Source organism: Panthera leo, chromosome E2, assembly GCF_018350215.1.
Source record: "Panthera leo isolate Ple1 chromosome E2, P.leo_Ple1_pat1.1, whole genome shotgun sequence".
NCBI lineage: Eukaryota > Metazoa > Chordata > Mammalia > Carnivora > Felidae > Panthera > Panthera leo.
Genome location: NC_056693.1, coordinates 24,951,868 through 24,979,281, shown reverse-complemented (window position 1 = coordinate 24,979,281; position 27,414 = coordinate 24,951,868). Strand labels below are relative to the sequence as shown.

Genomic DNA, 27,414 nt, shown 5'->3' with positions numbered 1-27,414 from the left:
CTCCTTTGATCCAAAAACTGGGGAAATGACAGCGATACCCTCACTGCTGGCCTCCAAATGCTCCACATTTGTGTTGTTTCTGCAAAGCAGAGGAATGGATGCACCCCATGCCTGAAGGATGGATGACTATGACATGAAGGCCTTTTACCAGGACACATGGGAGCCATTTTGTTACACTTAGCTCAGTGTATGCTGACTTGTACCAATCTAGTGACTTTAAAATGGACACCCATATAGCTGGAACATATTTATGTGGGCATTGCTGAAAGGGGCAGGGGACTAGACCTTGACTTTGGCCCTTACAGCACCCCCCTTCAACAGCTGATGATCGATATGTAAATTGCTGTTGGGCCAAAATAAAATTAGTGCATCCTTCTACAACCAAGGGAGTCTTGCTTGTAGTAGATACCCCCAAAGTCCTGCAGGTGGGAAATGGAGGGGTAGGAAAAAGTGAGGAAGACAGGCCAGCTCTTGGAGGTAGGATCAAGCCCGGGTAAACGTACCTCCCAGCACCTCACGAGACTGACAGGGCTTTTGGCTGCCATTCACATAGCCAGCCAAAATGCAGGGCCAGGAGATGAAGTTTCTCCTGGCCAACAATTGGGGTCAGGAGATGAGTTTTCTCCTGGCCAGTCATAGGAAATTGAGATAAGGGATGCCTTTTCCCCTTTTTTCTATAGCTGAGCAATTCCCCAACCAAGGCCAAACTCCTTTGGGATGCATTCTGAAAAAGCAACTCACTTTCTTTTGCATGGAGGCTTGGCCTGAGTACAAATTGGAGGAGGAAACCTGGCCGCCAGGGGGAAATACCAATTATAGTACTATCCTACAATTGGACTTGTTTTGTAAACATGAGGGGAAATGGGGAGAAGTCCCCTATGTTTGATGTTTTGGGGCTTTAAGAGAAAAATTGGGACATGTGTATGCAATGCAAGGTCAACCCTGGCTTATTGGCAGCCCTTTCCAAGGTCCAGAAATCAGGAGAAGAAACAATTAAGGGCCCATTACCTGTACCCAAAGCAGACCTAGAGAAGGAGGAAGGGAAATCTTCCACCTCAACTTCCTCCTCCTTGGGTCCTCGATCTATATATCCAGACTTAAAAGAAAAAAACCCACAAATGTGCATTTCTGCTCCCTGCTGCCCACCTTACTCAGGCCCTCCCCATAATGTAACAGGTGTGTTTCCCCTACAAGAAGTTAGAGTGCCAGGAGAAGGGACACAAAGAGGCACCACTATGATAAGATTACAAGTACCTTTTTCATTACAAGATTCAAGACAGATAAAAGGAGATCTAGGTAAATTTTCTGATGATCCAGGTAAGTATATAGAGGCCTTTCAGAATATCACATATGTTTTTGAGTTGACCTGGAAAGATACAGGTCAGACTCTTAATGCTGAAACATGGGGTTCTGGTAGCGGTTGAGAGATATGGGGATGAGCAACTCATTAATTATCATGGGCCAATTATGTGGCCTTTCAGGGCACTGGAAATGAGAATGTCCTCAGAGGGGACAATTGAAGTTGAAACCCATAAGCCACGCCCCTTGTGTGGAGACAGTCACTGGAGATCTGAATGCCTTCAGGGACCTCAATCTGCAAGGGCTCAGATAACCAATGTCCCTGAAAGGGACTGATGCCGCCCAGGGTTCTTTACAGTGGCTCCCCCCAACCAATTACTTATTGGAAATCCAGAACCTCAGGTAACTCTAGATATAGAAGGAAAAATGGTTGATTTCCTTCTTGACACTGGAGCCACATTTTTTGTCCTTTCCACCTCCTGGCCAACTATCCAAATGCAGTGTAACTATTAGAGGCATCTCCAGAAAATTTAAGACTAAATTTTTTTTTCTCAGCCACTGGGGTGCATATGGGGAGACTTGATTTTTTCACATTCTTTTTTGATAATGCCAGAGAGCCTCACTCCCTTGCTAGAAAGAGACATTATGACTGAATTAGAAACTACAGAAACTATGACTGAATTAGAAACTACTAGCTCCAGGACAGACAAACAATTGCCTAAGCTTACAGCAATCTGGATATCAAAGGTCAATCTTTCCTTGAGGTAAAATTACACCTGATGGAGTTGTTCCTATAGAAACTGGATGGCCAAAGGAAGATTTGAAGATTGAGAACCAAAATCTAGTTCAGGTACTTAGTTATTCTAATCAACACTATTACAAGATCCAAATAAGTATGGGAAAGAGAGGAAAAACTATAGTCAAATTAATAAAAAATATGACCAGACACGCCAGGGATTTTTTTGATGGCTGCAATGTGTCTTTCCTTCCTATGGTGTGGCTTCCTCCCTAGGAGGCATTACATTTGGAATATTGATGTTTGTTGGTCTAATATTCTTTTTGTATGTCATTTGTAGATGCTGTTTCATATGCCAAAAAAAAAATAAGACATCCAACAAAATTTTGCTAGTGCAGATTTTCCAAACACCCTCCCATTATATCAGACATCTGGATCAACCGCTGAACCTGTCCTGACTGTCTTTCTGTCATCACCCACCCCTCCCTGCCCGCCCTTCAGCAGGAAGCAGTTAAGATCTGTTGGTCTTGTCCCAATTCCTAAAGGCAGTTAGGGGTCAAGGGGTCACATGTTCAGAGAGGGGAATAGCTGGGAGCATCTGACCACAGCAAAGCCCCTTGGGCATAAGGTTCCTCTTAAGAATGTAAGACACATCTCCTCCCCCTAAGGTTCCCCTCAGGAATTTGACAAAGACCTGACTAAAAATAAGTAATAGACCATAAAACGTATGACCCACAAGGAACAGTGTGGCCATAGACCACCCCTCATACAATGGAAATGAGCCAATCAGGAATGGACAACCCAGCACCTAGAGCTATCAAGCCAATAAGGGTAGAACCTGAGAAGGATCAAGGGGGAAGGAAAGGAGAGGATGACCAGAAAAACAAGGACCCTTGCCTATAGTTGCAGGCATTCACTTTCAATGCCTCCTCTCTGTAAAGAGAGCTTTTCTACTATTCTTCCTTTCTGATCTCATACTCTAATAAAATTTTGCAAGCTGCTCTTTCTGTGTCCACCTCTTCATTCTTTGAAGCAGCGAGACAACGAACACTGGGTATTGAGGTAAAAAATCCTGCAACACATCCTCCCAGCAAATCAATATTCACCAACCCACAAGCTCCCCTAGCCTCCTTGTTTCAGTTTTTATCAAGGCTTCATTAGATAGGCATGATTGATTACATCATTGACCATTGGTGATTGAACTCAATGTCTAGACTCACTCACCTCCCTGGAATTTGCTGAAAGTTCCAATCCTCTAATCATGGTGCATGGCCAGCTCCTCCCTTGAAATTATCTAAGGGCTCACCTTCAGCCACCTTCTTAGCATAAACTCAGATATGGTTAAGAGGGACTCATTATGAATAACTAAAGACACTCCTATTACTCATGATATTCCAAGGGTTTTAGAAGCTCTGTGCCGGGAACTGAGAACAAAGACCACATATGTTTTTTTTTATCATTTCATTTTACTTTTTTTCATCATCATAAGTGTCTCTTTAATCCCTATCACCTATTTCATCCACATCCCCACCCACCTCCCCTCTGGTAACCATCAGTTTGTTTTCTGTAGTTAAGAGTCTGTCTCTGCGGCACCTGGGTGGCTCAGTTGGTTAAGCAGCCGACTTCGGCTCAGGTCATGATCTCGCAGTCCGTGAGTTCGAGCCCCGTGTCGGGCTCTGTGCTGCCAGCTCAGAGCCTGGAGCCTGTTTCAGATTCTGTGTCTCCCTCTCTCTGACCCTCCCCCGTTCATGGTCTGTCTCTCTCTGTCTCAAAAATAAATAAATGTTAAAAAAATTTTTTTAAAAAAAAGTCTGTTTCTTGGTTTGTCTTCTTTTTTTCTTTGCTCATTTGTTTCTTAAATTCATCATATAGTATTTATCTTTTTCTGACTGACATTTCGCTTAGCATTATACTCTCTAGCTCTATCCATGTCGTTACAAATGGCAAGATTTCATTATTTTTTTATGGCTGAATAATATTCCATTATATATACAGGGATGCCTGGGTGGCTTTAGTTGGTTAAGCTCCCAACTCTTGATATCGGTTCAGATCTTAATCTCATGGTCATGGGATGGAACCCCACATTAGGCTCCACACTGAGCACAGAGCCTGCTTGGGATTCTCTCTCTTTACCTCTCTCTCTGACCCTCCCCCCTCTCAAAATAAGTAAACATTAAAAAATATTTCATTATATATATATTAATATATATATATATCTATATATATTATATATATATTAATCTATATATCTCATTATATATAATATAATAATATATATATTATATATATATATATATTACAGCACCCCATAACAGTCTATTTTTAAATTGATACCAACTTAACTATAATCACATACAAAAACTCTACTTCTATATGGCTCCATCTTCCCAAACTTTATATTATTAATGTCAAAATTCCATCTTTATATATTCTGTACCCATTATATGGATTTATAATTATTCATAAGGAGGAACTGGAAGTAAGTCTATACTTAGAGAACCAGTACCGTGGTCTTCCAGTTTCAAGGTGCTAGTTCTGGGCCCTAGCTTTTCTTTCTTGCCTCAGACTCAGGCCCTCAGCATGCTGGATTTGATACCTGACTAGGCACTTTGATCACAAGTGCAGAGCTCCTCTTTCTCAGGACACAGAGGACAGAAGCTTTTGAAAATTTTGGAAAAATAGAGCATAGAATAATAACATATCTGAGAAAAAGACAAATTCTACAAAGACTTGTACTATTCTAGAGCACCCATGTCCCTACTGTAGTCAGGGTCTCACAGAGGTCAAGAAAGGCTCCAGCTAATTCCATTATTTAAGGGTCGCTTTAATTAAGGAGGAAAAAAGGCCAAAGCAGGATATAACAATTGTGGTATCCTTTTATTTACTTATTTAGTAAACTTTTTCATGTAAAAATGCTCAAACTCATAGAAAAGTAGGACATTCATATATCCACCAAGATTCAGCAACTGTTAACATTTTTGCTATATTTGCTTCATTTATATATAAATAATTCATCAAATCAAAGATGACACTGATTGTAAGACACCCCATTATTTTACATGAAAATAAAATAAAACACTGCTATTAATTGTTTAAACACCACCAATTTCTAAGATACATTCCAATTTTTAGGGATATTAAGATATAAAAAAAGAAACGTGTCTAAAGATTGTGTGTTACATAACTCCACTATATGAAGTCCTACATCAGGTAAAACTGATCTATGGTGAAAGAGATAATCAGAACAGTGGCTCCCTCAGTGAGGGGCTGGAGAGAAGATTGATTTGGAAAAGGCAGGAGGAAATGTTCTGAGGAAAATATTCTGTATTTTGATAGAATAATGGCATTTATCAAAACTCATTTCTTTGTAAGATTTAACATCTGTATATAATACATAATACTGTATTTATTATATCTCAGAAATTAAAATAACAAAATGTGACTTGACATTGATTTTTGTTTTTGCTAAAGCATTTAAAAGGTAAATTAAAGTAAATTCTTCATGGGGAAAAACTGAGGGCTTTTTCCCTGAGATCAGGAACACGACAGGGATGTCCACTCTCACCGCTGTTGTTTAACATAGTGTTGGAAGTTCTAGCATCAGCAATCAGACAACAAAAGGAAATCAAAGGCATCAAAATTGGCAAAGATGAAGTTAAGCTTTCACTTTTTGCAGATGACATGATATTATACATGGAAAATCCGATAGACTCCACCAAAAGTCTGCTAGAACTGATACATGAATTTAGCAAAGTTGCAGGATACAAAATCAATGTACAGAAATCAGTTGCATTCTTATACACTAATAATGAAGCAACAGAAAGACAAATAAAGAAACTGATGCCATTCAGAATTGCACCAAGAAGCATAAAATACCTAGGAATAAACCTAACCAAAGATGTAAAAAATCTGTATGCTGAAAACTATAGAAAGCTTATGAAGGAAATTGAAGAAGGTATAAAGAAATGGAAAAACATTCTGTGCTCATGGATTGGAAGAATAAATATTGTCAAAATGTCAATACTACCCAAAGCTATCTACACATTCAATGCAATCCCAATCAAAATTGCACCAGCATTCTTCTCGAAACTAGAACAAGCAACCCTAAAATTTATATGGAACCACAAAAGGCCCCGAATAGCCTTTTGAAGGCTATTTTGAATTTTGAAGAAGAAGACCAAAGCAGGAGGCATCACAATCCCAGACTTTAGCCTCTACTACAAAGCTGTCATCATCAAGACAGCATGGTATTGGCCCAAAAACAGACACATAGACCAATGGAATAGAATAGAAACCCCAGAACTAGACCCACAAACGTATGGCCAACTCATCTTTGACAAAGCAGGAAAGAACATCCAATGGAAAAAAGACAGTCTCTTTAACAAATGGTACTGGGAGAACTGGACACCAACATGCAGAAGATTGAAACTAGACCACTTTCTCACACCATTCACAAAAATAAACTCAAAATGGATAAAGGACCTGAATGTGAGACTGGAGACCATCAAAACCCTAGAGGATAAAGCAGGAAAAGACCTCTCTGACCTCAGCCGCAGCAATTTCTTACTTGACACATCCCCAAAGGCAAGGGAATTAAAAGCCAAAATGAACTATTGGGACCATATGAAGATAAAAAGCTTCTGCACAGCAAAGGAAACCACCAACAAAACTAAAAGGCAACCAACAGAATGGGAAAAGATATTTGCAAATGACATATCGGACAAAGGGCTAGTATCCAAAATCTATAAAGAGCTCACCAAACTCCACACCCAAAAAACAAATAACCCAGTGAAGAAATGGGCAGAAAACATGAATAGACACTTCTCAAAAGAAGACATCCAGATGGCCAACAGGCACATGAAAAGATGCTCAATGTCGCTCCTAATCAGGGAAATACAAATCAAAACCACACTCAGATATCACCTCATGCCAATCAGAGTGGCCAAAATGAACAAATCAGGAGACTATAGATGCTGGCGAGGATGTGGAGAAACGGGAACCCTCTTGCACTGTTGGTGGGAATGCAAATTGGTGCAGCCACTCTGGAAAACAGTGTGGAGGTTCCTCAAAAAATTAAAAATAGACCTACCCTATGACCCAGCAATAGTACTGCTAGGAATTTACCCAAGGGATACAGGAGTACTGATGCATAGGGGCACTTGTACCCCAATGTTTATAGCAGCACTCTCAACAATAGCCAGATTATGGAAAGAGCCTAAATGTCCATCAACTGATGAATGGATAAAGAAATTGTGGTTTATATACACAATGGAGTACTACGTGGCAATGGGAAAGAATGAAATATGGCCGTTTGTAGCAACATGGATGGAACTGGAGAGTGTTATGCTAAGTGAAATAAGCCATACAGAGAAAGACAGATACCATATGGTTTCACTCTTATGTGGATCCTGAGAAACTAACAGAAACCCATGGGGGAGGGGAAGAAAAAAAAAAAAGAGGTTAGAGTGGAAGAGTGCCAAAGCATAAGAGACTCTTAAAAACTGAGAACAAACTGAGGGTTGAGGGGAGGGTGGGTGATGGGTATTGAGGAGGGCATCTTTTGGGATGAGCACTGGATGTTGTATGGAAACCAATTTGACAATAAACTTCATATATTGAAAAAATAATAATAAAGTAAATTCTTCAGCATGCATCTCCAAAAAATAAGAACATTCTACTATATAACTGCAATGCCCTTATTTCATACCTAAAAATTTAACAACAATAGTTTCCTAATATTATCTTTGGTTCATATTCAAATTTCTCTAAATGTAATTGTCTAATGTTTTATTTTACTTTTTTGAAAGAGAGCACGCACATGTGCCTGTGAGCAAGTGGTGGGGGGCATAGGGAGATGGAGAGAGAGAATCTTGAGCAGGCTCCATGCTTAGCATGGAGCCTGATGTGGGGCTTGATCTCATGATTGTGAGATCATGACCTGAGCTGAGATTAAGAGTTGGCCGCTTAAATTGACTGAGCCACTCAGGTGCCCCTATGTTTGTTGTTTTTAAGCTTTTTTTTAATTTTAATTTTTAAATTTTATTTGAGAGAGAGAAAGAGAGCAATGTAGAGGGGCAGAGGGGGAGAGAGAGAGAGAGAGAGAGAGAGAGAGAGAGAGAGAGAGAGAGAGAGAATCCTCAACAGGCTCCATGACCAGCAAGGAGCCCAACATGGGCCTGGATCCCATGATCCTGGGATCATGACCTGAGCCCAAATCAAGAGTCAGATGCTCAACTGACTGAGCCACCCAGGTGCCCCTTAAAAGTTTTATTAAAAAATAAAACACATATACAGAAAACTATACCAATCATAACATATGGCTTTGAAAATTAACATAAAGTGAACACTCTTATAACCACCACTTACAATAAGAGATGGAACTTTGCCGGCCACTCAGAAGTAATTCATGTTTCATCTTAATCACAACCAACCCTTTTTCAAAATGACTACAATTCTGGGCAAGATTCCCTGAGTTTTGGCATGTTGATAGCAGGTTGTTTGTTTCTGTGCCCTTTATACTCAGTTGGATACAAAATCTTTGGCTCACATTTTCTTTCCTTGATATGTTAAATATGTGACTCTATTTTCTTCCAGCATAAAGAATTGCTGTTGAAAGTCTAGTGGAAATCTAATTTTCTTTCCATTATAATTCATTTGGCCTTTTGGCCTAGATACAAAAAAGGATCAATTTTATTCTTCCTCTTTGAAGTTTAGAATATGTCTTAGTGTTTGTCTTTCTGGGTCAATATTTTCAGTTTTAAGGGGTGCCTTTTCAAAATGTAGTTTAAAATCTTTATTTTAAGAAAGTTTTCTTGAATAATTATTTTTACTATTTGTCATGTTGTTGCCTTGGTTTGGTTTTCATTTGCAGTAACCCCTAAAAAACATGTTATATATTATTTACATGTCTTCAATGTTTGTCACTTTCTATCAAATCTTCTTTCTCTTTATTCTTTAAAAGCTTTCTTTTTTCACCTTCTACTTCTCATATAAGGCAATATCTATAGTCTATATATACTCTTGTTTCTTTCTGGTTTAGTTTTATTTCTGAAATCACTTTTATTCTGAATTTTCCTTAAGTTTTGTCACTTAACTGCAATATTTTTCTAGTTCTGATTCATGTTAATCTTTGATACCTTGTATCTTTTCAAGTATCTTTTAGCTAGTTTTGAAATACTAGTTTATATTTTTCATCAATTTTGTGGAAGGGAACTTGGTCAATTAGCTTTAGGAATCCATGTTGTTTAAACTGCTCCAGCCTCTTCAGATCTTATCGGAGACCCCTTGTACTCATCCAATATTGGAACAGGCAAACCGTCTGTTGCTTCATCTGCTTTGCTTGAATCAGCCCATTCTGCCTTCCATAAATACAATTTTGCCATCCCATCAGTTGCCCTGTTTCTTCCCTCTGCTTTCTCCTGTATCAATGTGAATATAATGCAGATTTTGTAATACTGGTACTAGTTGTCCTTACTCTCTTGAGTTTTTAAATTTTGTGGGGACACCTTGTCATTTGACCTTGTTGTCCACAGTTGTTTTTGGTTTCACTATCTAGTTACTGTCTGCTGTTTTTTGTTTTTTGTTTTTGTTTTTTGGATGGGGAGGGGATTCAGGGAGATTAAAAAACCATGCCACTGCTGTCTCTTTCTAGAATTGTCGGGGTGTGGGGGGGTGTGGGTGGGAAATGTGCCAGGAGAGCTCAGGAAGCAAATTATATTTTCATCCAGGACCATGTGCCTAAACCACAGTTAAGTGTGAATAGGAGAAGATGGGTCCCCGGAAGCAAGCTATCATATTTTTGAACTCTATATCAAAAAAGAGGAAACAACAGATGTTCACTACAGTGTTTTATGTAACATTTCATTTGAGGGATTCTACTATTTAAAAAAAAAGAAAGGTATGATAGCTCTTCCTCAGCACTGTCTGTAGGAGGTGGCAGAGGTCTCCTACTTCATCATAGTCACCCTCAGACCTCTGGTGAAACCTGAGATCATTAAAAAGAGGACCAAGAAGTTCATCTGGTACCAGTCAGACCCATATGTCAAAATTAAGTGAAACTAGTAGAAACCCAGAGCCATAGGGTGCTCAGAAGATTCAAGGGCTAGATCTTGATGCCCAACATTGGTTAAGGGAGCAATAAGAAAACAAAGCACATGATGCCTGGTGGCTTCCAGAAGATCCTAGTCTGAACTGTCAAAGAGCTTGAAGTGTTGCTAATGTGTAACAAATCTTACTGTGCAGAGAGTGCTTACAATGTCTCCTCCAAGAACCACAAAGCCATTAGGGAAAAAGCAGCTCAGCTGGCCATCAGAATCACCAATCATGGCTCCAGGTTGTGTAGTGAAGAAAATGAATAGACATACAGCTTATGTGCACATCATATTTGTGTTAATAACACCATAAAACTACCAAAAAAAAGTATGATAATACTTGTCTAAGATAATGCAATTACATGACTTGTCCTTTAACCCTATTTTAAAGTTAACTTTTAATTATATGAATGACTTACAAATACATTCCTTTATAAGAGATTAACACGAACATAAGGCTAAAGTCCTCTTTGACCAGCTCACCAATCCAAATCCCCTGGCTATTTTTTGATGCCTAGCTGACTTTGCCCTATCTTCAACAAACTTCTGGTCCACAACCTTCTGCCCTGCTGACATAGCATTTAAAGTCATTTTGACATTAACTAAAGTTAAATGTAATGATGAAAATGAACCTGCTAATAGCCATTTGGGGAGGATTATCTGTGCTGTTTTCCATTTGTACAAAAAATGTAAAACTTGAGAATGGTTGAGAATTTAAGAAATTTTGCTCTTTCTCTGTTCTAGAGCATGGTGAGAGCCTTAGACATTGTTCTATCTTTGATCAGCAAATCTTACTATTCCACCACAGTATTGGTAACTAATGGGCTTTTGGGCTCCCCTTTCATAAGGTTTGTGGAGATTGCTTTGATTATAGTGCATTATGATTCAAGTTGCAAAAAACCGTACTCATATTGGCTATTAAAAAGGGATACACTGGTTCATGGAACCACACAGTGTGGAGGTATTTGACACTTCAAGAGTCACTGGATTCAGGGCCCCAGTGGGCTCACGGCAATACTATGCCTTACTCAACTTCAGGGGCTCCCATTATATTGCATGGCATGAGCCCAACACTAGGTACTCTTGGCAATGCCCCCATAGTCCTGTGCTGGGAGGTCTTCTCTTTGTTCTGCTTTCTCTGTTGACTCCCTCTTAGTGGTCTCTCTTCATAGCAGTAAAGTGCTGTAGTAACTCGTCTCCCCACACTCCCCACTTGCTCCTCAGGAGAGAACAGAGGACTTCTTTCTCCCAAAGGCCCCAGGAAAAATTCCATCATGATTCACTGGCTCTGATTGGGTCACAGTCCCAGCTCTGAGCCAATCACTGAGGTCAGGAGAAAACTGATGTGCTGATTGGCTCATGCCTAATCAAGGTTGGCAGCTTCTTTAGCATCTCTTGAATGGTAGCGGTGAGTAGGAGGACACCAGGAATGGTTAACAGAGTGGGGCTGTGACAAGGAATGGTTCCATCTGACTTAGATGGCACCCTCTCTTACAAGGCAACATATCATAGCAGTTGGGAGTGTTGACTATGGAGCCTAATGACCTTGGTTCCAAAATTGACATAACCATTTAAGAGTTATGTGACCTTGGGAAATTACCAAACCTCTTTGGGCCTCAGTTTCTTCATCTGAAAAGTAGGGGATGACAGCAATACCCCCCATAAGATTGTGCGACATAAAATTGATTATATATGCATAAAACACTTAGAATAGAGAAAGGCATGGGATAAGATCTAAAGTCTTTGCCATTATTGACAGATTTAATGATCCTGAGGAGAAAGTAGGGGAAATATTCCGTACAGCAAGTCTTCAATAAAGGGTAGTGTTCCTTTAATCTAAGGTGGGATAAGCTAAGATAAAGTGACTGGAAGTGACCCCTTTCATCAACTCATCCATCTTAGTTTGGAAAGATATGCTTGCAGGTTCCATGCATGTGCATGATGAGGTATGGCTTGCATTGAGGAGATCGGGGGGTGAGGGCATCACTGTAGAATGCCATTAAGAGCAACTCATTGTGAGATTTGATTCACAAACATTGTTCTAGAACTTTAGACTCTGATTCATGATTCCGCTCCCAGCCTTGGGAGCAGCAGCCACTTCAGTTTGTGATGCAACATGCTGACTTATAAACCATTTATAGCTCTCCTCCATACTTAACACAGCCATCCCACAAATGACTCAGGTTGCAACTAGAGGGGAAACTGGGGACTGTGACTGAACTTTCTCTATAATGGAGTGTAAATTGTCCTTTTGAATAGTGCCTTTTTCATAAATCTCAGGTCTCGAACATGGTAATTAAGAGAAGCCTGAGAAACAAAAGAGGCTTGTGTTCCAGGCCTTCTTTTCAAATCCCCAATGTTGAATTCTCTGTGCCTGTGTCTCCGCCTGGCATTTGATTTCTCCCAACAGCCTCCTCCCACCCTTTTCTTAGTAACAATCTCAGATCCTGGCAGCAAATGGCATGCAAAGCTGGGCACATTTTTATTCTACGCAGACAGCGTTATATAAATCTTCTTGCTTTAAAGTAATTTCTTTTGCCCTTTATTTCTTTTGTGTGCCTTTGGGAGTCTGCTTGGATTCTTAATGGGCCATATCCCTGGCTGGCTTTGCTCGTGCTTTTAAGCAGAACGATGGATTCCAATGACTTTCATACAGGCATTCACACATTTAATGAAGACCTACTATGTGGCAGTTGCTGATGTAATCAGAAGGCTCCTCCCTATCCTTTTAAGCTAGTTTTTCTGTCCAACAAACTCTACTTTAGAACTGCCCCCTTTTCTTTTCTTTTCTTTTCTTTTCTTTTCTTTCCTTTTCTTTCTTTCACTTTCTTTTCTTTTCTTCTTTTTTTAAAAGGCACAGTCTTAGCTAAAAGGCCTAATTCCTATATGGTTATCCCTATTCTGGGTGGCTAATGAAATGAGATCAAGGCCATCAATTCTCCCAGGACTGCATCAGGCTATGTTACATTTCCCTGTTTTCTAACATTATTCTAAGGGCATCTTCCTCCTGTCATTCATCTTGCTTATTTTCCTAAAGTTAGGTCAACATCATGACTCTTCAGGAAAACATTCCTGGATCCTTCTGATTTATATGTTCCTCCCCTAGACTCCCTTGGGTCCACCCTTCTTGGAGAAAGCATTGCAGTTGGACTGTGAGCAGTGATTTACTCGGCTATCTCCTTCACTAGCATAGAAGCCAGGCAGGGACCGTGTCTGATTGGACTTACTATCTCCAGTGGATGAATCAACACATATTTACTAAGTACCTACTGTACCAGTGACTGTACTAGGCTCTTGGGACAACAAGATGTTATTTCTTTGAAGATTACAATCTCATAGAAAGATACACACTAGGTTAATAGTTACACGTCATTATACAATCTTGAACTGATCAGTGCTTTGAAGGAAAAGAACAGGATATTAGGAGACTGTGTGGTAGGAGGATACAGAGGTTGGATAAACAGGACTTTTGCCTGAGTAGGAGTGCAGAGGGAAAGCTAGGAGGGCTTTCTGTCAGGAGACTTTGAGGTGTACTGAATGAGTCAGTAGATTGTGAGTAGGGGAGAGAGGAAAGGGAACTAGGCTGCTTGGTCATCATGGGCATCTGCTGACTTGGCTTGTCCTGTGTCCCTTCTCCAGGTGATATTACCCTGATTTTTCTTCTTGGGGATCTAAGCCTTCCTTATTTTCATTCTCACCGCTGCCTTCTTTTAGTAATAGGCATTTGACTAGTGATCATGTGATTAGTCTAGGGATGAATTTGGACCTCAGTCAAGTCTGGGAGTCTCAGCAAAACTATTCTTTTAGTGCTTGGGGGTTTGTACTCAAAAGAAAAGGGAAAAAGATAGATGAAGACAGGTAGATTCTTGATGATTTTTTTTCAGCACCTGGATCCAGCCATACCTAAAACTCATGTGTCTAATGAGTTTAATAATTGTGTCTAAATTCACATATGGTTCTCAAAGCTATTGGCTAAACCTCCCATCTTTTTATTTGGCTTAAGCTCATTTTCACAGGGCTTCAGTGACTTGCAACTAAAAGTGTCTTTATTAATACAATGATTTTAACTGATGTTACTCATTTGCTAAAGCCAAAAGGGCGTGGGGGAGGCCAGCCAAAGCAATCGTGGAGGTCAGTTAGCTAGAAGGAGAGGCAGCTGAAATACACTAATATTTCCTGTACTGACAGGGATTCCCCCAAGCCTTTATATTCTACATTCTCTTCCTCAGAGATCCAGACCCTTGGGTGTGCATCAGTGTTTAATGTCTAGTAACAGATGCACTGAGGGAGAGCTGCTATAGGGAGATACAAATACAAACCTTCCCAGGCTCTGGCAAGGCAGGTGGTCCGGTACCTGAGGTGCTGGAAAACCACAAGCTGCCTCTGTGTTGGAGGAATGAGGAACAACCATGATTTAAGAGTGGAGAGCTGGCAGGCAAACTGGTTTTTGCTGGACCTGCAGAGCCAGGCAAGCTGGGTCGGTCAGTGGCTTCTGTGAGCAATGGCACTGGTGGGTCATGTCCGCCATCTAGCGCCAGATGTCACCTTTTGCAAGTTGTTTACTGGCTGTTTCCAGCTGGAAGGTTTTTGAGGGCCAGTTGGAAGGAGGAGGTCACTACCTCTGTCTTTACATCAGGAAGAAACTCAAAATCAGATTTTCTATATTATCTCCAATTTACCTTCTTGCACTCCCAGAGCCTAACTGATTGGATAGGGGAAAAGGGCAATCATCTCACAATGTTAAACTTCTGTCTCATTTCAAACCTCTAGGGTACTATGAATTTTATAGATAGACCAGATAGATTTGATAGATAGATAGATAGATAGATAGATAAGATAGGTGGGTGGGTGGATGGATGGATGGATGAATGGATAGATGGATAGACGGATGGTTGGGTGGATAGGTAATTAAAAAAATAAATCCTGTAATGGTCATATTTATGATTCAGTGTTCTGGCAAGAAACAGCACACTCCAAAGCAGTACCTGGGGAGAGTTTAATGAAAGGGCTACTTACAAAGGAGTGAGAAGGAACCCAGGGAAACAATCAAGACCTGGGGAAGCATGCTAGAGTTAGTGGCAGTAGGAAGCAGCTACAACCCATAGGCCTGATGGAACAAAAAGAGGGAGAGGACCCAGCAGAATCTGCTCTATGGAAGAGGCCACTTGACAGGTGCTGTGGTCCCAGCTGCTGGTTCTTGACTGGGTTCCTGAGAAGCACACTAAGAAGAGGATTCATCTGTAAGTAATTTATTAAGGAAGTACTCCCAGGGCAGATGGGAAGTGAAGTGTGAGAAGCAGGGCAGCACAGGTGAGAAATCCAGGCAAAGTGTGATCCCAGGCAAAGTCCTCTGGAGGGTAGTTTCAGCCTGATGCTATAGGGGAGTTTTGGAGGGTAGGTTATGTTTCAGAAGACCTGCCTAGAGGCAGAGAGCCTTAGCATTTAAACCCTCAACCTGATAGTCACCAGTTAGGTGGGAGGGGAGGAAGCATGGGAGTCACCTAGGTCCTAGACTTTCTGAATGTTCAGTTAGGGTGAAGGGGTAGTTTTGAGGCTCTGCAAACACTGCCTTAACATAGCTGTAGGTGCTGGATGTTAGAATAACACACTGAAAATCAGTTCAAAGGGATCTACAGGGATCTGGGTGAAGCAAAGACATCTGTCTCATGTGGGGATGGGAGCTGGTGAAATGTGGGATGTCAGATGACTCCTGAAGGAGGAAGACACAGATGGTTTTGAAGTACAAAAGGATTGTTTGGGGGGAAGGAAGGTAATGCCTGTGAAAAATAAAGGGAGAGCCTGAGAACACAGTCATATCTGACAGTCAGCCAATCCCATGGGAACTCTGGAGCAAACACTGATCATGAGAGGGGTCATGCACTGGGCAGCAGCGACTTGTTGCCATGTCTAGTCATTGCCTGGTAGTTGACTAGGAAAGGCAAGATCCTGAAGGTGGCACAACAGGAGGCTGTCTCCTTGCAGCTGAATAGCAACTTCTTTTAGAAGGGAGATCCAAACAGAGCACCTCCACAGCTGCCACACTTAATGAAATGTAGCATATCTGGTTGCCTCAGCCATCTCCTAACACTAAGAAGGAAGAGCCTGCCCACAAGGAGTATAGGTACAAGGGGCAGAGAGAGAAACATGAGAGAAACGTGGCCCTTGTGGTTCACATGAGCACATAGATCCAGCTGTGCCTGACACCCATAATATGCTTGACTTTTTTGGTTATGTGAACTAATAAATACTCTGCTTAAGTCATTTTGAGTTTGGGTTTTCTGTTTCAGCAAAAGAAAGATTCCTGATACATACATTCCCTGAGCTTCACTTAACTGTAAATGAGGTTCATGATACCACTTGGCAGGGTTTGAGTTGAAAGAGGGACAATTAATGTAAAGCACAGGCACAGAGTAGATGCCCAATAAATAGCACTTAATATTATGAGAGGAAAAAGCAAAGGGCGCAAAGCAAGGTATGGACACCCCTGGAGGCACCTCTGTGTCCAGGGTAGGCCAGTGGGCTGAGTTCAGCGCTCAGTAAGGATAGTGCCTGGTTGGGCTGTCCAGTGGGGCCCAGCTGTAAAGCAGGACTGGCCTCTTGAGTCACTGTGACCCTGTGGCTTTTCTGCAATGAGTGTTCCCTGACCCAGTGCATTATTGTCCACGTAGGAGTAAAAACAAGTCTTCTTTCTAGCCAAAGATGAGGATTGTCATCCTCTTTTTCTTTACCTGGACAGTCTTTGAATTTATTTTTGTTACTGTTGATTGTAAACTATGTAAATGGTTCTTTTGTGGAAGTATGTAAAGTTTATAATAAAATAAAAAGAATAAACGTGACCACATTTGCAGCATTGTGTTGATTCCAAAGCTTTGGGGAAAAACAACAACAACAAAACAAGAAAGAACAGAGACTTCTAATTTATAACCCAAGAACTATTTTCAGTTTTCTGAGAGAAATGGGAAATTTTATATTTTAAAAATCTGCTGGGCTTCCCACTGGTCTTCTTTTCTTCTCCCACCAAAAATTTCAAAGCTTTAAAAGACTTCTTAGTAGAGACTCTGTGTTCTGAATGTTACAATGACAGCAGTAGAGGTGGAGGCTGCTACATCTCATTTCTCCTAATCTCCCCGGGGAAGTTCATGTCCTAATTATTACAGAGAGCAAAAAGTGGCTTTGAATAGCTATTTTGGTTCATCGAGCACTTAATACCTGTTATTAAAGAAGCTCCTACCTGGTCTGATTGCTTATTGTGAGACTAGAGCACCTACAGTTACTTTAATAGCATGCATGACAGCTCTTGGGTAAAGTAGATAACATCAAAAGCCAGTGGAAAGTGGAGTCCTCTGGCACCTGCTCTGGTTCTTACTTTCTTTCTGTCTTCAAGTCAAGGAGAGACTAGATGATTTCGACTGGTTTTTCTCATTTTTCTTAGGGCTTGGGGGACCACAAAAGCCCATCTTTATGTCACTTCCCTTGTGGTGCCATCCCCAGCATGCCCTGGCAGAATTAATTATTGCTTCCTTTGGTATCTGTGGTAGCCAGCATCCAGAATGGCCTCCAATGATACCTGCTTCCTGGGTTACATGCCCTTACTTAGTACCATCCTACACTGAATGAGGCTGACCTGTGTGACCAATAGGATATTGCAGAAATGAGCATATAACTTCTGAAGTTAGGCCATAAAAGACATTGTGGAATCTTTCTTGTTCTCTTTTGGATCACTTGCCCTGTGGAAGTTTAGCTGCTGTGTCATTAAAAGACAGTAGTTTTAAAAGATGTCCACAGATTCTTTGATACATCTCCCTTCAGGAAATGGAGCTTAATTCCTTTCTCCTTAAGTGTGACTGGACTTGTTGGCTCACTTCTAATGAACAGAATATAGCAGACATAATGATTTGTGATTTCTGAGATTTAGTCATGAAAGGAATCACAACTTTACCCTTGCTGTCTCTCTTAGACTATGTGATCTGAGGGGAAATTCCCTGACATGAGGACACTCAAACATCCCTGTGGATAGATCCATGAAGCAGGGAACTGGGACTGCCTGTTGACAACTATGGGAGTGAGTCTTCCAGGAGGCATAACCTGCAGCTCTGGTCAAGGCTACAGATGGCTGGGTTCTAGCTGACGACTTGACTACAACGTCTTCATGAAAGATTCTATGCCAGAATCACCCAGCTAAGCTGCTCCTAAATTTATAATCATTTAAGTTTTAATTAAGTCTTAAAAAATATATGTAATTTATTATTATCAGCTAAATTAGAGGAGGAAAATTTACTTATTTTTCACCCTAATATGACAAAAGAAACTTTACTGTTTTTGGTTTGGTTTTGCCAAGAAAAGCCAAAGTTAACAGTCAAGAGCTAAGACTGTAGTATATTATTTGTGGAGGTATACTGCTTAATGAAACAATAAAACTATAAAAATGTAAATGACTTTACATACAAAACACAAAGAAGGGGCACCTGGCTGGCTCAGGCAGTAGAACATGCGACTTTTGATCTTGGGGTCATGAGTTCTGGCCCCACGCTGGGGGTAGAGATTATTAAACAAATACATAAATAAATATTTTTAAAAACCATAAAGAAATAAATTCAAAACCAAAATAATCTTTTTAGAAATCAGGGGGTAATTGACATATAACATTGTATGAGTTTCAAGTATACAACATAATGATTGTATATGTATATATTGCTAAATGATCACCACGGCAAGTCTTCAGTGTGGTCCCTGCCCCCCCTGCCCTCACCTCCGCTGAGGGCTCTGCTGTTTTGAGAGAAATACACCAGTGAGAGCTGGGGCTCCTTCCCAGGAAGAACTTAGGCTCACTTTGGTTTGTTTCCAGGGTGGGGTTATTTTAGAGATTCCTCCCCCACCCCCCACCCCAGGCCTCCCTCTCCTGGCTTTGCTTGAATCTTGGCTGTTGGCGGCTCAGAGTGGGTGGGGTAGGGCGGGGGTGGCCAGGGGTGCCCCATAGGGGCCCTGACCCTGTTGCTGTGTCCTCCTCTCTCCTCTTCCTGCTGCCCATGAGGGCCCCTGGACTAGCTGGGCCTGGGACCAAGGTGTCTGGACAGGCGGCTTGTTTGGAGAAGTGGCTGTTGGTGGAAGGCTGGGTGTCCCTACTTGACTCACCTCTTTGGTCAAAATAAAAAGAATTATCTCAGGTCAGAAAAAAAAAATACAGAAGGTGGCTGAGATGCCAGCAGCTCCAAGGGCAGGGGAGGGGGTGGTAGGGTGGGTAGAGTGGCGCCAAGCGCAGCAGGGGTGAAGGTGGCAGCCAGTGGCCAGCAGGCAGCATAGGTCGCATTCTCCTTGCTCCTAGGCCATGGGTGCCAGGGCAGCAGGGCAGCATGGACAATAAGTCAAGACAACTAGACAATAAGTCTAGTTAATATCTGTCACCATACAGTTACAAAATCTTTTTTTTTTCTTTTCAAGATAATCTTTTAAAATAAATATTATTGGATTAAAAAGACAACAGAAAAATAGTGCAACTCCTTTTGAAAAAAACAGTTTGACAATTCCTTAAAACATGAAACATAAGGGGAGGTTTCAAGATAGCAGACTAGGAAGATCCTGATCTCACCTCTTCCCATGGACACAACAAATCTCCACCTACGTTCAGAATAATTGCCTCTGAAGACGACCTAGAACCTGGATGGACAGACCCTCCCAGCAAGGGATGGCACTGAGATGGGTAGAAGAGGCAGAGATGTGGCTATGCTAAGGAAAAAAAACTACACACCAGGTACAGCACTCCACTGTCAGGAGGGATCTCAAATGTACAGAAATTTTCCCTGAGGAGTGAGATATTCGAGCTCCAGATCAGGCACCCCAAACCTTAACTCTACACAAGAGAGATGATCTGGCAAAAAGCTATCTTTGAAAACTAACAGGGAATACTTCAAGGAAAACTATAGAACTATAGGGAAATGCACTTTTGAAGGGCTTGTGTGCAGACTCAATTGACCTAGAAACTAGCACAAAAACATCAGATGGAAAAGTACATAGATCACAGGTGAAGGAGACCCACTTATGAATGAGAGAACCAGCTGGAAAGGCAGGAGGCAGGAGGCAGCTGGGTCTCTCTCTGGGGATTGAAACTGGCAGCAACCATTTTTGCTACGTAATTCTGCTCTGCTGATCCCAGCAGTGATGGCTGCCATTTTGGAATCTCCTTCTAAATTGCTAATGCCTTGGGGTATGACTTGCTGAAAGTATCACACAACCCTGTGTGTTGGCTGGGCCTCACAATCGACAGAATGATAACTCTGCCCACAGCACACCAGCAACAGTCAAAACTGGTCTTTATAGTTAGCTGAGACAGGAGCCATACCCCCCACCAGTGTACCCAAAGCACCTATGGCTCTGCCATACTACAAAGGCGACACAATTGGAGCAGCTGGCTCTGGTGGCCAGGGATTGTACTTCCGGGTCCCACAGGACATCTTTAATATAAGGCCATTCCTTCAAGACTGGGATACTTAGCTGTACTACCTAATACACAGAAACAAACACACAAAGTTAGGCAAAATGAAGAAAGAGAGGAATATGTTCTAAATGAAAGAACGAGATGAAATCTTAGAAAAAAACTAAATGAAGTGAAGATAAGCAATATACCTGATAAAGAGTTTAAAGTAATGGTCATAAAGATGCTTACCAAACTCAGGAGAAGAATAAACATAGTGAAAACTTCAACAAAGATAGAAGATATGAGAAAGTATCAATCAGAGCTGAAGACTACAACAGAAATAAACAATACACTAGAGGGAATCAACAGCAGATTAAAAGATGCAGAAGAACAAATCAGTGATCTGGAAGACAGGGTAGTGCAAATCACCAAAACTGAACAGCAAAAAGAAAAAAGTATCTTTAAAAATGAGGATAGTTTAAAGACAACTACCAGGAATCACAGAGACTGCCACACAAGATGAATGCAGAGATCCACACCAAGACACACACTGCAACTAAAATGTCAGAAAGTAAAGATGAAGAGAGAATCTTAAAAGCAGCAAAAGAAAAGCAAATAGTTATATATAAGGGAAACTTATGTATAAGGGAAGCTGATTTTCTAGCAGAAACTTTGCAAGGTAGAAGAAAGTGGGACAATATATTCCAAGTACTTAAAGGAAAAAAACTTATAACCAAGGAAATTCTACCCAGCAAGATTATCATTCAGAATTGAAAGGGAGATAGAAAGTTTCTCAGACAAACAAAAGCTAAAGGATTTCATCACCACCAAATGTGCTTTACAAGAAACATTAAAGGGATTTCTTTAAATGGAAAAGAAAAGGCCATAACTGGACACAATAAAATAAATGAAAGAAAAAATTCTAACTGGTAGAGGCAAACATATAGAAAAGGTAGTGGATCAACACTTATAAAACTAGTATGAGAGTTAAGAGACAAAAGTAGTAAAAGCCAATACATCTACATTAATTAGATAAGAAATACATTAAATAAAAACATGTAAATTATGACATCAAAACACTAAAAGTGTAGTGTTTTCGGAATGTGTTTGAACATAAATGACCACAAAATTAAACATTTTTTTTCATATTCATTTTTGAGAAAGAGAAAGACACACACAGAATATGAGTGGGGCAGGCGCAGAGAGAGAAGGAAACACAGAATCCTAAGCCAGCTCCAGGCTCTGAGCTGTCAGCACAGAGCCTGATGCGGCGCTCAAACTCGTGAACCATGAGATCATGGCCTGAGCCGAAGTTGGATGCTCAACTGACGGAGCCACCCAGGTGCCCCTAAATGACCACCAACTTAAAATAGACTGCTACATTACACAGGTTGTTATGTAATCCAGTCAAAAGACAGAAGGTGGCTAAATGGATAAAAAATATGCTGCCTATAAGAGACTCACTTCAGATCCAAAGACACACACAGAAGGAATGAGGGATGGGAATGGAAAGGAAAAGAAAGTAGGGATAACAATAATTATATCAGACAAAATATACTTTCGACAAAGGCTGTAATAATTGACAAAGAATGGCATTATATAATGATAAAGGGATCAAACCACAAGAAGAGATAACACTTATAAATATTTATGTGCCCACAATAGGAGCACCTAAATATATAAGCAAATATTAACAGACAAAAAGAGAGAAATTGACAGCAATATGATAATAGTAGGGAACTTTAAAACCCTACTCACATCAATGGATGGATCATCCAAACAGAAGATTAATAAGGAAACATTAACCTTGAGAATATCAATGGATAGAAGAGTACAATGGATTGAGAGAGAACATCAATGGATGGATCATCCAGACAGAAGATTAATAAGGTTGGGGTTGTGGGAGGGGGGATGGGCTAAGTGGGCTAAATGGGTAAGGGGCACTAAGGAATCTACTCCTGAAATCATTGTTGCACTATATGCTAACTAATTTGGATGTAAATTAAAAAAAATAAAAAATAAAACAGGTTAATAAAATAAATAAATAAATAAATAAGAAAAAAAGAAGATTAATAAGGAAACATTAACCTTGAACAACACATTAGAACAAATAGACTTAATCTCTCTCAGAGAAAAGTCCTTCTAGGAACAGTAGAATACACATTCTTCTCAAGTGCACATGGGACATTCTCCAGGATAAATCACATATTAGGCAACAAAACAGTGTCAATAAATTTAAGAAGAGTAAATTAAGAAGATTAAAATTATATCAAGCATCTTTTTCAACCACAGTGCATGAAACTAGAAATGAACTACAAGAAGAAAAGTGGAAAATAACACCAACATGTGAAGACCAAACAACATGCTTCCAAACAACCAATGAGTCAATGAAGAAATCAACCAGGAAATAAAAAGTACTTTGGGGCAAATGAAAATGAAAACACAACACTCCAAACTGTATGGGATGCAGCAAAAACAGTTGTAAGAAGGAATTTTGTAGCAATAAAGGTCCCACCTCAAGAACAAGAAAAATCTCAAATAAACAATTTAACTTTACATTTAAAGGAGCTAGAAAAAGAAGAACAAATAAAGTTCTAGCTACAGCAATTAGATAAGAAAAAAAGAATAAAAGGCATCCAGAAGAGCAGCAGGAACTGCTGCCCAAACCACATCTCCTAACCAGAGAGTTGTGCAAAGCCTCAGTTCAGTTGAAGTAGTATCAGGTCTCATTTAACAAGCAAACCAGAGCACACCTAGTTAAAACTTGCCACATTCTGGCCAAAGACCAAGCACTGCCCATTGCAGGCAAAGAGAGCCCCTGAAGGAGACTGACCTGAGGGACAGAGCAGCCAAAACACAACACCAGGATGCACAGAGCACACACCAGAGACAATCCTGGAAGAGCCAGGCCCTGGACACTATACAATCTCTTCTTCAAAAGGCCATTACTTCAGGAGCAGGAAACACAATGGGATTTTCTAACACAGAGAAGAAGGCAGAGACTTAGACAAAATGTCAAAACAGAGGAATTCATCCCAAATGGAAGAACAAGATAAGGCCATGGCCAGAGATCTAAGCAAAACCGATATAAGTGGCATGCCTGATGGAGAATTTAAAGCAACAATCATAAGGATACTTGCTGGGCTTAAGAAAAGAATAGAAGACATCAGGGAGACCCTTACCACAGAGATAAAAGTTAAAAAAGAATCAGTCAAAAATGAAGAATACAATAACTGAGATTGGAAACAGGCTTGATGCAATGAACAGCAGACTGGAAGAAGCAAAGGAAAAAAAAAGTAACATAGAAGACAAAATAATAGAAAATAATGAAACTGAACAAAAGAGAGAAAGAATAATTATGGAACACAAGAATAGACTTAGGGAACTTAGTGACTCCATCAAATGTCACTAACATTCAAATGTCACATTACATTTATAGGATTATTATAGGAGTCCCAGAAGAAGAGAGAAAAAGAGGCAAAAAAATTTAACTATTAGTTAAAAACTTCCCTAATGTAGGAAAGGAAACAGACATCCAGATCCAGGAGGCACAGAGAACTCCTATAACATCCATGGTCAAGATATTGTAATAAAATTTGTAAAATATAGTGATAATGAAAAAAATCTCAAAAGCAGCAAGACAAAAGAATTCCTTAACTTACAAGGGAGAACCCATAATGCTAGCTGTAGATTTCTCAACAGAAAGTTGGCAGGTCAGAAGGGAGTGGCATGATATGCATAAGAAAAATCTCTAGCCAAGAATACTCTATCCAGCAAGGCTATCATTCAGAATAGAAGGAGAGATAGTTTCCTAGACAAACAAAAACTAAAGGAGTTTGTGACCACTACACCAACTCTGCAAGAAATATTAAAGGGGATTCTGAGTGGAAAGGAAAGACCAAAAGTGAGAAAGACAAGAAAGGATCAGAGAAAAATCTCAAGAAACAATGACAAAACAAGTAATAAAATTCACTAAATGTATATTTATCAATAATTATTTTGATTCTAAATGGACTAAACATTCAAAGACATATGGTATCAGAACAGATAAAAAAAAGAACCAACCAAGGGCCATTTATATGCTGCTAAAAGAGATTCATTTTAGACCTAAAGACACCTGCAAATCGAAAGTCAGGGAATGGAGAAACATTAATCATGCAAATGGATGTCAAAAGAAAGCCAGAGTAGCAATACTTATATCAGATGAACTAGACTTTAAAACAAAGACTGTAACAAGAGATGATAATAAACAAGAAGATTTAACAATTATAAATATTTATACACCCAACAATAAGGCACTCAAATATAAAACAAACAATTAGAACAAACATAAAGGAACTAATTGATAATAATACAATAATAAATAGTAGGGGAGTTTAACACCCCACTTATAGCAATGGACAGACAGATCATCTAAACAGAAAATCAATAAACAATAACATTCAATGACACACTGGACCAGATGGACTTAACAGATATATTGAGAACATTCTACCCTAAAACAGCAGAATACACATTCTTTTCAGGTGCACATGGAACACTCTCCAAAATATATCACATACTAGGTCACCAATCAGGCCTCAACAAACAAAAAGATACCAAAACACTGTGAAACTTGAAGTCAGCAAGAAGAAAAATTTGGAAAGACCACAAAGACATGGAGGTTAAACAACATGCTACTAAACAATGAATGGGTCAACCAGGAAATCAAAGAAGAAATTTAAAAAAAAACATGGAAATAAATGAAAATGAAAACAGCACAGTCTAACTCCTTTGGGATGCAGCTAAAGAGAGAAGTAAATAGCAATACAGGCCTACCTTAAGAAGCAAGAAAAATCTCATATAAACAACCTAACCTTACACCCAAAGGAGCTAGAAAAAAAAAAAAAAAAAAAAAAAAGAACAACAAATGAAGCCTATAGCTAGCAGAAGGAAGGAAATAATAAAGATTAGAGCAAAAATAAATGATATAGAACAAACAAACAAAAAAACCAATAGAACAGATCAATGAAATCAGGAGATGGTTCTTTGAAAAAATTAATAGTTGATAAACCCTTAGCCACACTTATCAAAAGGAAAAGAGAAAGGACCCAAATAAATAAAATCACAAGTGAGAGAAGAGAAATAACAACCAACACCACAGAAATACAAACAATTGTGAGGGAATATTATGAAAAACTATATGCCAACAAATTGGACAATCTAGAAGAAATGGATGAATTCCTGGAAACATATAAATGACCAATATTGAAACAGGAAGAAATAGAAAACTTGAACAGATTGATAACCAGCAAAGAAACTGAATCAGTAATCAAAACATCTCCCAACAAACAAAAGTACAGGGCCAGATGGCTTCACGGGGGAATTCTACCAAACATTTAAAGAAGAGTTAATACCTTTCTTCTCGAACTATTCCAAAATAATAGAAAAGGAAGGAAAACTTCCAAATTCATTTTATGATGCCACATTAGCCTCATATCAAAATCAGATAAAGAATCCACTAGAAAAGAGAACTACAGGCCTTGCAGACACTGCCACCCTGGAGCCACCTGCGGTTCCCAGCTATGGTCAACCTCACTGTTCTTCAACATTGCTGTAGACAGTGAGCACTTGGGCCGTGTCTCCTTTGAGCTGTTTGCAGACAAAGTCCAAAGACAGCAGAAAACTTTTGTACTGTAAGCACTGGGGAGAAAATATTGGTTATAAAGGTTCCTGTTTTCACAGGATTATTCCAGCATTTATGTGCCTGGGTGGTACCTTCACGTGCCATAATGGCATTGCTGGCAAGTCCGTCTATGGGGAGAAATCTGATGATAAGAATTTCATTCTGAAGCATACAAGTCCTGGCATCTTGTCCATGGCAAATGCTGGACCCAACACAAATGGTTTCCGGTTTTTCATCTGCACTGCCAAGACCTAGTGGTTGGATGGCAAGCATGTGGTCTTTGGCAAGGTGAAAGAGTGCATGAATATTGCGGAAGCCATGGAGCACTTTGGGCCCAGGAATGGCAAGACCAGCAAAAAGATAACTATTGCTAACTGTGCACAAATCTAATAAATTTGACTTGTGTTTTATCTTAACGTCCAGACCATTCCTGTACCTCAAGAGGGCACCCTTTTGTCCCCATCTGCTTGAAATATCCTATAATCTTTGTGCTCTCACTGCAGTTCTATGGGTTCCATATTTTCCTTATTCCCTTCCAAGTCTAGCTGGATTGCAGAGTTAAGTTCATGATTATTGAATAAAAACAAAAAAACAACAACAGCAAAAAGAACTACAAGCCAATATCCCTGATAAACATTGGTAAAAAAAATTCTAAATAAAGTACGAGCATACTGATTCCAACAACTTGTTTATTTTTAAAGTTTATTTAGTTTGAGAGAGAGAGGGAGAGAGGGAGAGAGAACATGAGCAATGGAGGAGAAGAGAGAGAGAGAGAGAGAGAGAGAGAGAATCCCAAGCAGGTTTTGCACTGTCAGCACAGAGCCCAATATGGGGCATGAAGTCATGAAATGTGAGATCATGACCCAAGCCAAAACCAAGAGTCAGATGCTCAACTGATTGAGCCACTCAGATGTCCCCCAATAATACATTTAAAAAATCAATCACCACCATCAAGTGGGATTTATTCTTGAGATGCAGCAGTGATTCAATATTCACAAGGCAATCAGTGTGATACAACACATTAATAAATGAAAGGGTAAGAACATTATAATCATTTCAATAGATGCAGAAAAAGTATATAACAAAATGTAACATCCATTCATGATAGAAACCATCAACAGAGTAGGTTTAGAGGGAATATACCTCAACATAATAAAGACCATATATGAAAAACCCACAGCGAATATCATCCTTAATGGGGAAAAACTGAGAG

At 39.9% G+C, this 27,414-nt stretch overlaps 1 pseudogene; it reads left to right on the top strand.

The window, feature by feature from the left end:
* Window positions 1-917: 917 nt before the first annotated feature.
* On the top strand, window positions 918-26,591 carry LOC122207732 (annotated as a pseudogene).
* Window positions 26,592-27,414: the final 823 nt, after the last annotated feature.